We start from the raw sequence: 11,482 nt of genomic DNA on the forward strand, positions 1-11,482 counted from the left end.
GTATCTTTCAATCTGACATGAATCTCTTGTAGACAGCATATATAAGGGCCTTGTTTTCTTATCCAGGCAGTCACCCTATTTTTTAAAAAAATATAAAAATATAGCTAACACAATATTATATTAGTTTCAGGTGTATACCATAGTTATTCAACATTTATATACCTAAAGAAGTGATCACCATGATAAGTCCAGCAACCATCTGACACTGTACCATGTTATCACAATATTATTGATTATATTACTTATGCTGTACATTATCTCAGGTGCACAGTATAGTGGTTAGACATTTATATAATTTAAGAAGTGATCCCCCTGACTAGTCTAGTACCCACCTGGCACTATACGTAGTTTTTACCATATTATTGACGATATTCTCTATGCTTTATTTTACATGCCATTGATTATTTTGTAACTTCCAATTTGTATTTCTTAATTCCTTCACATTTTCACCCCACTCCAAAACCCTCTCCCATCTATCACCCCTATAGCTTTAGTACCCATCTGACACCATACATAGTTATTACAATATGTATGTATTGTAATACATATTACAATAATATAATATGTAATACAAATATGTAATATGTAATACAAATATGTAATATGTAATACATATTACAATATATACATAGCATATGTATGTATGCTATACCCTACATCCCCATTAATACTGTGTAACAACCAATTTGTACTTCTTAATCCTGTCCTGTTTTTCACCCACCCCCCTCCTTCCTATCTGGCAAAAATCAAAATGTTCTTTATATCTATGAGTCTGTTTCTGTCTTATTTGTTTATTTTGTTCTTTAGATTCCACATATAAGTGAAATCACATTGCATCTATTGTCACTGTCTGACACACTCCACTCAGCACAATACCTTCCAGGTCCATCCAAGTCACTGTAGATGGCAAGAGCCCTTTTGCTTCTTAATCCCTTTTCCTTTTTCACCCACCTCCTTTTCTCTCCTCCCATTAGGCAACCATCAAAATGTTCTCTGTATCTATTTGTTTCTGTTTCATTTGTTTGTTTATTTTGTTCTTTAGATTCCACGTATAAGAGAAATTATATGACTTTTGTCTTTTGTTGTCTGATTTACTATACTCACCATAATACTCTCTAAGTCCATCCATGTTGTCGCAGATAACAAGATTTCCTTCTTTCTAATGGCTGAGTAATATTCTATTGTACATATGTACCATCTTTTCTTTATCTATTCATCCATTCAGGGACACCCAAGTTGCCCTCATATGTTGGCCATTGTAAATAAATGAATGTATGGAGGAACGTGTCACCTCAAAGTAGCATTTTGGGTTTCTTTGGATAAATACCCAGAAGTTGGATTATTGGATCCTTCTTTGTCTCTTGTTATAGCCTTTGTTTTAAAGTTTGTTTTGTCTGATAGAAGTATTGCTATCCCAGCTTCTTTTTGTTTGTCTGTTTCCATTTTCATGAAATAACTTTTTATATCCCTTTACTTTCAGTATGTGTGTCTTTCAATCTGAAGTGAATCTCTTGTAGGAAGCATATGTAAGTAAGTGTTTTGTTTTCTTATCCATTCAGCCACCATATGTTTTTGACTGGAGCATTTAATCCACTTACATTAAAAGCAATTGTTGATCAATATGTAGTTATTTCATTTTATTATTCATATTTTTTATCTCCCTCATCTTATAGAAGTCCCTCTAACATTCCTTGTAATACTGGTTGGATGGTGATGAACTCCTTTAGCTTCTTCTTGTCTGGGAAGCTCTTTATCTGTCCTTTGATTCTCAATGATAGCTTTGATGGGTAGAGCAATCTTAGTTGTAGATCTTCGTTTTTTATCACTGAATATTTCCTGCAAATCCCCATGGTCTGCAAGGTTTCTGTTGAAAAATCAGCTGACAGTCTTATGGAAGCTCCATTGTAGGTAACTAACTGCTTTTCTCTTGCTGCTTTTAAGATTCGTTTTTTTTGTCTTTAACCTTTGAAATTGTATTTATGATGTGTCTTTGTGTGGGCCTCTTTGGGTTCACCTTTCTTGGGACTCTGTGCTTCCTGGGCTTGAATATCCACTTCCTTTAACAGGTTAGGAGTGTTTTCCGTCATTATTTCTTAAAATAGATTTTCAATTCCTTGCTCTCTCTCTTCTTCTGGTACCCCTATAATGTAAATGTTGGTAAACTTGGTGTTGTCCCAGAGACCCCTTAAACTGTCCTCATTTTTTTTTTGTATTCTTTTTTCTTTATGTTCTCTTTGGATGTTTTCTACTACCTTATATTCTAAATCGCTGATTTGATCCTCTGCTTCATCTAATCTATTGTTGATTCCCTGTAATGTATACTTCATTTTAGTTATTATATTCTTTATTTCTCACTGGTTCTTTTTTATATTTTCTATCTCCATTTTTATGTTTCCTGTCTCTCTGTGAAGTTCTCCCTGAGATCATTGACCATCCTTATAACCACTGTTTTAAACTCTGCATCTGATAGGTTGCTTGTCTCCATTTTGTTCTGTTCTTTCATTTGGGACATGTTTCTCTGTCTCCCTACTTGAATGCCTGCTTCTGTCTGTTTCTATATATTAGGTAAGTCTGCTAAGTCTCCTGGTCTTAGTGGAATGACCTTATTTAGTAGGTGTCCTGTGGGGCACAGTGGCACAGTCTCCCTGGTCACTAGAGTTGGTTTCTCCAGGTGTGTCCCTTGTGTGGGTAAGTGTGCACCCTCCCGTTATAGTTGAGCTTTGGTTGCCTTTTGCACATCAGTGGGAGGAATTAACCCTCAGGCTCATTTGTTGTGAGGACTGGCCATGACTACAGTGAAGGAGTTGTTGTGCAGGGGCTGACCCTAAGAAGCAGGATTTACTTTAGTAGGGCTCTAGTGTCTGCCCAGCCTTCCCTTTGGGTATGTTATCCACAGAGGCAGTTGGGTGGTGCTCCCGTTGAGTCCAAAGCCAGCCACTCGACATGCCAGCCTCAAGATCTTCTGGAAGGGGCCCTGATACAGGCCAAATTCCGCCACAGCTTGTGTTATCCAGAGCCACCAGAAGTGAGCCCCAAAACATTCTGCAAATGACCACCACATGCACTGGGCTTGGAGGTGCCTGGGAGAAGCTAAGCTGAGAACTGAAGTTGGCTGCCATCAGTGCTGGGCTTGGGGCTGCTTAGAAGAGGTATGGGGCATGCCAAGGACAGATGCTGCCTATTTGGGATTTGTGAACCTTTGAGAAGTTTTAGTAAAGTCCTCAACCTGAGCCAAGATTGGCCATTTCTATGGAAAAGCTACTGGAAGCAGCTAGGGTGAGCCCACAAGTTGGGTGCGGTGGGGTCTCAGGGAATCCCTATAGTGTGGCGGATGGTCTTAGCTAGGTTGATGGAGACTTAGATATGGTGGCCTTCTGTGTCTGCACACTGGGAAAACAAAGTGCTCAACAAACAAACAATGGTTTCTTCCAGCACTCCCGTTTGGGAGAAAGTTGCCCCTCCAGTGCTCATCCTGCAGTCAGACAATTCATTTCCTCCACATATGTCCCTGGCACCTTTCAAGCTGGGGGCCCAGAGCTGGAGCTCAGAGCAAATGAGTCTGTTAGCAAATAAATCCATGTACAGACCCTTTAACAGTAGCGTCTCAGATTTTAGCTGCCCTCTGTCTCACTCAGTTTCAATCTCCATTGATTTTTACAGCCAGAAGTTGTGGAACTTCCCATCACTAGAACCCTGGACTGGGGAGCCTGGTGTGGGGCTGGGACCCCTGGCTCCTCAGGGGGGAACTCTGCAGCTGAGATATCCCTCCTGATTTTTAACTGCCACATGCAGGTGGGGGCAGCCCTATCTGTTTCTCAGCCCCTCCTACCAGTTACACTGTGGCTTCTCTGTATATTTTTAGTTGTGGGACTTTTGTTCAGGTGATTCTCAGTGATGGTTGTTTTGTAGTTTAGGTGTAATTTTCATGTAATCACAAAAGGAGGCAGGTGCAATTTTTTCTTACTCCATTGTCTTGACCCTTGAGCTTGGGTGTTTTAACTTACATTTTTTTTTTTTCATTTTAGATTCCACATGTAAGTGAGATCAGATGGTAGTTTTGTCTTTCTCTGACTTATTCCACTCAGTGTAATGTCCTCAAGGTTTATCTATGTTGTTACAAATGGCAGGATTTCCTTATTTTCTTATGGCTGAATAATATTCATATATTTTCTGCATCTATACATCTGTCAATGGTCAATTAAATTGTTTCCATTTCTTGGTTATTATAAATAATGCTGCAGTGAAAATGGATATACAGATAGCTCTTCTAGATAGTGATTTTATTTCTTTCAGATATACCCAGAAGTGGAATTGCTGGATCATATGGTAGTTTTATTTTTAATTTTTTGAGAAACTTCCATATCATCAATAGTTAGAAAGGGATTTTTCTACAAATGTATAGACTGCAGAGATGCAGCTCCACCTACAGTATAATTGGCCTCTAAAATCACCTTTTACAAAGCAATTTAATCCCTAGGAGCTGCAGCTTTCCAAGTTGCTCCACTTTATGTTTGTATAATTAAAGGTCCTAACTGTGTGTATGTTTAGTATCTTAGACTGCTGTAGAGTGTATCTGATTTTCTTCTCTGAAAAATCTCTCTTGCGTGAGTAGCTCTTCATTAACTTGAGTGTTTGATTAGCCTTAACATTGTATTCCCAGGCTGGAAGAGTATTCACTCTAAAGATTATTAGGCACAACCTATCCATTTCTAATCTCAGGGTCAGTGTCGCTGCCACAGAGCAGTGACTGAGGTTTATTGTTTTTAGGCCTCTTTGAGCCTATCCCAGACAATTTGTTTTATCTAGTGTTCAGCCCAGTTGAATAATGCCTTTGGTGACAGCAGGAGGAGCAGGCTGGGAAATGCCTCTGACTCACCCATTTGTGGGTCTGAAAGGATGCAGAAGGATGCTGTTTCAGTTTGACTGCTGTATGCCCTGTGTGGGAGACATACGAAGAGCATTCTGGGACCCAAAGCTGGCTTTTCAAAATCTGACTGAAACAGGCAACTTCTTACAGTAACCTCAGGGAAAGGAAGTCAGTGTTGGTGGAGTGTTCCTTCCATGAACTTAAACCCAGCTAGCTGACCTACATTTTTGACCTTCGTTATATTCAGTGGTTCAAGGTTAAATGCATAAAAGTAAACATTGCATGGTAATCATATTTGATATAAAGATCATTTAAAATCCTTTGGCTTCATGAAACTCTTTGAATTTGATACATTAAGGGTCAATGGGGCAAAAGGTTGCCTGGGTAAATATTTGTCTTTGCGAGCTTGCTGTTTTTTAGGAAAATCTGCCTCCTTCACATCCAGAGCCTCTCACTCTTTGTTCCTGTCCTCACTTGAGATTCTTCCAGGAAAGTCAGCTAATCCTGGGTCTCATGCTTAGCAAACCAGACCATTTTCTATGTGATATAATTTGTAGGGCACTGGGAAGGAACTCTACCTCTGAAATATATCTTTGTGCTCTGCTGAAATCCTCTCTTTGAAATGTCACTTCTGAGGGCTTTTGGAAAAATGTACACACGTCTAGGAGGTTGACACATTGAGCTAGTGAGGTAGATTCAATTTTCTAGAGATCCTCCAAAAACACTCTTTTTCAGGGTCCAGCACTGTGTCAGCCCCTGAGGAAGCAAAGATCAATAAGGCACCATTCTTTCCATTGTGATCTAGTAGGGGAAACATAAAAAAAGAAGTAGAGACAGCAAATATAACCCTTGTCAGCCTGGGTCATTTTATTTAACATTTGGTTCAAACAGCCAGAGGCTCTCCCCCCACCCCATCCTTGTAGGGATTCCTGGAGGGAATCTTACGTTTCTTCTATTTCCTGGGTTCTTAAGGTGCTGCTCTTTGGATCTTCTCTGACTTATGGCTTACTTCCTTGAGCTGGCTCTTCTCTGAGCTGACTTGGAAGGTTTACCTTGTGAGAAAAAGCACACTGGACATTTGCATGTGTGGCAGATGTCCCTGACGATGTGGGGTGGCAGATGTCCCTGACCATGATGCTATGAACTCAACACCCAATAGTAGATATTCTTGTTATTCTTCATTCACTGCTGGCATTGCAGAATTCTCAGGGACAAATATTTTTCCACAGTCTCCTCACTTGCCTCCTAGAAGTTCTGCTTTAAGTCCACCTCTCTCCTCTTTTCAGATCTTACCTTCCTCCCTTTGCCCCTTACCCTCCTTCTAGTATCTTCCTTTTACAGTATTGTTTAGCTATCTCTTTTATTCTCTGCTGTCTATTAAAATAGGCCCTGGCAGCCGTACATTTTGCACCAAATGCTGCCTTTCAAAATAGTTTGCAAACACTTCTACTCTGGGGAGAGATGCCATCCACTATGGCAAAAGCAGTTAGGTGAGGGTATGGTGTTAAATATAGTATATATATTTTTTACCTGGCTATGGCAAATTGTAACCACCTCAAGTTTCATGTGCCTGGCACTTCGTAAGGACAATATTCAACAGGTCAGAATTTGGAGTAAGGGAAGGTTTATTGATTGATAAGGTGTCAACTAAGATGAGAGCCATCAATAGTTCCTCAAATCTATCTTAAGAGAGGCTCAAGATCAAGTGCATTTTATGACAAAGGAAGGGAGGAGGGGAGGGGCAAGAGAAGTGATCCAAAAAAGTATGAGAAATTCCTAAATCTCTTATTTCAGGGTTGGCCTGTTTTTTCCCGCTGATCTGAGTCAGGTCCTGAGGCTTTTGTAGAGCAAAAAAACTCTTTTAATTAAATTTTATTGGGGTAACAATTGTTAGTAAAGTTACATGTTTCAGGTGTACAATTCTGTAATATATCATCTATATATCACATTGTGTAAATTTTTGATAAACAGTCATTGTTTTGTACAGACTTTCTACCTCCTCAGGAGCGGCCCTTTCTGACAAGGGCTATTTTTGCACAATACTCAAGCCCCAAGCAGAATCCCTCTCGTTAACTAGCATATTTCTAGCAGGAGCTATCAGCCTGAATGAGAGAGAGAGAGAGAGAGAGAGAGCATTTCACTCTGTTACAAAATAATTCCAATACAACGTGATAAATGCAACTGTAAAGTATATCTATAAGTCGCTATCTCTGTCTCTATCTATAGTTATATCTGAGGCAGCAAGACAGCTTGTAACTGAGGAACAGTGTGGATGTTGGAGGCCCTTGGTTCAGGAAAGTCTTCTGGGAGCAGGAGGAGAATGAGACGGAAGTTGATGTCTCAAGATAATGAAAAACTTTGAGACATAGACATAGGGATTGCTGGGTCAGATGTTCCCAAACTATTTAAGTGTCAAAACACCCAGGAATCATGGCCTCTTTGTGAGTCACTGAGAGATATTGATGAATTTAAAATGTCTTATGAATAGTATTTACCTCAGCTTTACAGATTTTTCTATTTTAAGTTAACATTATGTAGACATTATGTTAGTTACATTTACATGCTATAAAAACAATATATAATCATATGCACTTGTCCATTAAAAATCACTTTGTAAGATGAGGCATGATAAGCATCTTTGAGATTTGCCCTTTATATTTGATTATTATTGATCTGCATAGAGATGAGAGAGTGGAAGGACGTTGTGTGGCCCAGTTGTGCTTGTCCTTCTGATGATGGACGCACCTAGTTTTCTGATATGTACTTCTGAGGTAAAGATGGGTGATTAAGCTCATTGATTCTCTTAGTCACATCTGAATATTCAGCAGGAGTAATTCAAAATGAACATTTAGAAATATAATGTATGTTTAGTAGTAGTTTCTCCAAAGAAGCTTTTTCCTTTTCTCCTCCTCCTTCCTCTGCCTCTGCCCTCTACCCCCCCTCCCCCACCTTCTCTCTTTCTCTCTCTTTTTCTTGTTTAGGACCTATTTGTCCTGACTGATCTGTCAGTGTTTGAAAAATTTTAGAAAAATTACAACTGCAGTAACAACTCAGGAGCATTTCATGTTGAGCCTCAAATGACTGTGGATTATTTCACTTCTTCTAGAATTCGAGAAAAGTTTGTTCTGTTTAATTTTTCTTTAGTCCTGATTTTGAAACTGATGCTGGGGGCAGACAAAGGGACTTAAAAGGAAGGGGAAGAGTCTCCAAAGAGAACAGCATTGGAGTAGCTCTCTTTCTGCCTGTGCTAAATTCACTCATATTGTTGTTCAAGATGAGGATTCCTTCATTGCAATGAAAAAACACATGCATTTTTTTCTTCCTTTTTTCTCTCTGGATCTGAGAGACAGGGTTATTACATTTCTGTGGTAAGCATCGCTATGGTGAGCCATCAACTAGTCAAAAGGGTGTAGACAGTCTGGTTAACCACAGGGCTTACTTAGACAGAGTCTGGAGAGGAGGGGGTTGGGGGAGCTGGTTTGGGTGTGACACAGAGATAAAGGCTAGGTTTTCTAGCACAGTGAGGAGCTTCGCGAGTACTTTAGTCAAGGCCTGCATCTATTCAAGGGCAAAAGTTAAAACCAGCTACTGTATCGTGTGCTCCTTTGTCATTTCAGAAACTATGGCAAATAATCTGAAACCCTTCACTAAAGAAATATTAAACAAATGCTTACTGATACGGTACCTCCTGATAGAAAAAAAAATGTATACAAGTTATAAACTAAATTGTAGCCTGCAAATATTTTTGTTCTTATTTTCTGGACTTTTCCCTTGGGCAAAATGTTTGCCCATCACTGATTTAATGGAATGATAGAATGAATGTATGGTTTTCAAATATAAATATAATTTCTAATAATGGAGCTTTTGCTAAATTTGAGCAGTAGGTAGTTTGAGGTTATATTCTCTAGCACTTGGCTTCTTTCACATTAGCATAATGCATTGAAGATTCACTCATGTTGTTTGGTGTCAGTGGTTTGTTCCGTTTTGTTGTTGACTGGTATTGGATGGCATAGATGTGCTAAAATTAATTTATTCCTACACCAGCTGATAAGCGTGAGTTGTTTGCAGTTTGGAGCTGTTATGACTAAAAATTTGCATAGAGGTCTTCATGTGGACCTATCTTTTCATTTCTCTCAGGTAAACACCTAAGAGTAGGATGCTGGGGTTTATGATAAATGTGCATTCAACTGCCAAACTATTTTCCAGAGTGACTGTCATTTTGCATTCCCACCAGAAACATATGAGAATTTCAGTTGCTCTCACATGTTTTCCAGAACCTAGTATTGCCAATTTTAAAATTTTAGTTACTTTAGTGGGTAAATAAGTGTATCTCAATGGCCTTTTAATTTGCATGGCACACTATATTGATTTCAACATTTGTGACAACAAAGAGCTCTGTCCCTTCATTTAGGTGTTATGTTTGAAGCCTGCATGTACCAATTGCCAGTCCCATGTACCAGCAGTTCCATTTTAGGCAATGCTTTATCAGAAAAGTTGATTTTCCCCCTATCTTTTTATGTCAGCTTGTCTTGATCTTGTGAGGGCTCCCGTGAGCCTCTCTTCACCGAGTATATGACAACTTAGCATGTGGTGTTTAGCGAGCAACCTGGTGCCAGTTTTATCTTTCATTGGTATAAGCCCACCTTTTGCCTTTCTCTTATCTCCTGGTAGACTGGCATTCATCTGTATTCTGCAGTATCCACTGCAGGTGATACTGAGTTTTGCTGGCTTTCATGTTTGTGCCACAGTCATTCAATCATAGTCATATATTGAAAACTTTGGTCAGTCATCGCTGATTGTCCTTAGTGATTCGGTGCTACACACAATGCCCAAGAATTCTGATTTATCTGCTCCATTGTAAACAAATGGGCTTGGGATGGAGGTCTGAAAGACAGAGTCCTGGACAGTTGAAGTCATATAATAGAGATTGGAAATGTAACTTTGTCATCTTTATAAAGATGACAGCTAAAGCCACAGATCTTGGGAGGATGTCCACATTTAGGGCACATGAAAAAGAAGTAAATCCAGTGTGGAGAGAGAAGTTAACATGGAAATGAGGTAGAATGTCACAATGTCATGGAAACCAGGGTGACAAGAGTTTTAGGAAGGGGAGGATGTTCAAGAGAGTTAATGCTGTACAGAGGCTTAGAAGGAGAAAACTGAGAAGATGCCAGGTTTAAAACTGGGTGGTTATGGTTTTACATTGGTGGCTACCACCGAGTAAGCGTCTTCCTGTGGTCGTCATATCTAAGTCAGTCTCCCAAAGAGCTTGAAAAGCTGCCAACACGTTTCATCGGAGGTTTGAACTTTGAAACAACCAATGAGAGTCTGAGGAGCCATTTTGAGCAATGGGGAATGCTCACCGACTGTATGGTGATGAGAGACCCAAACACCAAGTGCTCCAGAGGCTTTGAATTTGCCACCTCTGCCAAATGAAGTGGGTGCAGCCATGAATGTAAGGCCACAGAAGGTGGATGGAAGAATTGTGGAACCAGAGGGCTGTCTCAAGAGAAGATTCTCAAAGACCTGGTGCCCACTTAACTGTGAGAAAGATTTTTGTGGGTGATACTAAAGAAGACACTGAAATACATCACCTAAGAGATGATTTTGAACAGTGTGGGAACATTGAAGTGATTAAAATCATGACTGACCGAGGCAGTGGCAAGAAGAGAGGCTTTGCTTTTGGAACTTTTGATGCCCATGACTCTGTAGACAAGATTGTCATTCAGAAATACCATCCTGTGAATGGCCACGACTGTGACATAAGGAAAGCCCTATCTAAGCAACAGATGGCTAATGTTTCGTCCAGCCAAAGCAGTCGAAGTTGTTCTGGAAAACTTCAGTGGTGGTCGAGGAGGTGGTTTTAGTGGGAATGACAACTTTGGTCAGGGAGTAAACGTCAGTGGTTGAGGTGGCTTTGGTGTCAGTCACGGTGGTGAGAATATGGTGGCAGTGGAGATGGCTATAATGGATTTGGTAATAATGGAAGCAATTTTGGAGGTGGTGGAAGCGACAATGATTTTGGCAATTACAACAATCAATCTTCAAATTTTGAACCCCTGAAAGGAGGAAACTTTGGAGGCAGAAGCTGTGGCCCCTATGATGTTGGAGGTCAATACTGTGCCAAACCACAAAACCAAGGTGGCTATGGTGGTTCCAGCAATACAGTAGCTATGGAAGGGGCTGAAGGTTTTAATTACTCACAGGAAACAAGCTTAACAGGAGAGGAGAGCCAGAGAAATGACAGGGAAACTACAGGTTACAAGAAATTTGTGAGCTCAGCCAAGCACAGTGGTGGCAGGGCCTAGCTGCTACAAAAATGTGTTTTAGACAGTGCTCCTGTATGTGGGCAAAACCTTGAGGACTGTGCTTGTGACTAATAATTATATAACAGGTTATTGTAGTTTCTGTTCTGTGGAAAGTGTAAAGCATTCCATCAAAGGGTTTTAATGTAGATTTTGTTTTTGTACCCATGCTGTTGATTGCTAAATGTAATAGTCTGATCATGATACTGAATAAACGTCTCTTTAAAAAAACGAAAAATGGAAACCTGGGTGATTATTTGAGACTTTGGAAAGTGCAGTTTCAGCAAAGCAGTAGAGTCCAAAGCCAGAA

General features: G+C 39.9%; 1 pseudogene across 1 annotated transcript in view; it reads left to right on the forward strand.

Annotated features, from left to right (window-relative positions):
* Positions 1–11,175, forward strand: part of LOC308494458 (heterogeneous nuclear ribonucleoprotein A1-like) — an 18,488-nt pseudogene extending 7,313 nt beyond the window's left edge. The window contains exon 2 of the transcript in view: positions 10,120–11,175. The product of the transcript in view is annotated as a heterogeneous nuclear ribonucleoprotein A1-like (transcript). The remainder of the gene's footprint in view (positions 1–10,119) is intronic.
* Positions 11,176–11,482: the final 307 nt, after the last annotated feature.

The sequence above is a fragment of the Rhinolophus hipposideros genome, assembly GCF_964194185.1.
Source record: "Rhinolophus hipposideros genome assembly, chromosome: 3".
NCBI lineage: Eukaryota > Metazoa > Chordata > Mammalia > Chiroptera > Rhinolophidae > Rhinolophus > Rhinolophus hipposideros.